Source organism: Chrysochloris asiatica, unplaced genomic scaffold, assembly GCF_000296735.1.
Source record: "Chrysochloris asiatica unplaced genomic scaffold, ChrAsi1.0 scaffold00388, whole genome shotgun sequence".
Taxonomy (NCBI): domain Eukaryota; kingdom Metazoa; phylum Chordata; class Mammalia; order Afrosoricida; family Chrysochloridae; genus Chrysochloris; species Chrysochloris asiatica.
Genome location: NW_006408906.1, coordinates 1,701,994 through 1,703,007, shown reverse-complemented (window position 1 = coordinate 1,703,007; position 1,014 = coordinate 1,701,994). Strand labels below are relative to the sequence as shown.

General features: G+C 42.5%; 1 pseudogene; it reads right to left on the bottom strand.

The window, feature by feature from the left end:
• Positions 1–422: 422 nt before the first annotated feature.
• LOC102831339 lies at positions 423–749 on the bottom strand (annotated as a pseudogene).
• Positions 750–1,014: the final 265 nt, after the last annotated feature.

The window sequence follows — 1,014 nt, the reverse complement described above, 5'->3', positions numbered from 1 at the left end:
AATAGTTTCTTGTCATCTCCTCTCACCCCCACACCAATTCCTATTCTAATGTTCATCCATTGTGCTGTTGATACTGGATCACATGCTTAATTGGAAACTTAGATTCAAAAGACTGAAACTGAATCTTCACCCCAAAACCAGAATGAAATAAAAAAATGAATAATTTGAGGTGGATGGCATATAATTTAAGTCAACATACATATGAACAGAAAGGGAGAGAAGAAACAAAGATGTCAGAAGCACAAGCTTCTGAGAGAACAAGTGACAGAACACATGCAGTCACTGTTGATGTTTATAGAAAGAGTGTAGTGGAACGTCGTAGAGGAAAGTGCTATATAGAGTCACGTGCATTTGCCTAGAGGTGTCAGATTTCTCCATTGACAGATCCAAGAACAGGGAAATCAGGGAGGAAGCCATTCTTGTCATTCTAGTTTTAGAAGCTCTACATCAAAAACCAGAGTGGAGTTAGGTGGGATGATAACTGGGTGCCCAGGGGCACCATAGGCATAATCTGGGGAGATGGTAGTTTGAAGTTCTGACCCACACTCATCTGGGCAACTCTTTCTTCCCAGGCTGGGATCACCTCCTCTTTGCCTAGCATAAACTTAAAGAGCTCGTTTCTGTCCCGGGAGGAATCAAATTTCTTTCTGTCTTCAATTATCCCCACATAGTGGATCACACAGTTCTGGCCACATTTAAGGAAGGTGCGCTGTTCTCTGGGGGGAGATAGTCTCCACCTGAACTCCCATAACTATAAGTGCAGCGGTGGTGGTGGATGTTGGACAGGCGGCGTTGCACCAACAGCATACCTGGCGGTGATCACAATGCATGGTACTTTTAATATTCTCCTCCAACATCACATCTTAAATGCATAGATTCTTCTATAGATTTCTTTACTCATTATCCAAATTTCACATGCATATGAGGCAATTGAAAATACCCAGGCTTGGGTCAGGTGCACCTTTTTCCTCAAACTGACATTTTTGCTCTTGAACACTTTAGAAAGGTCTTGGG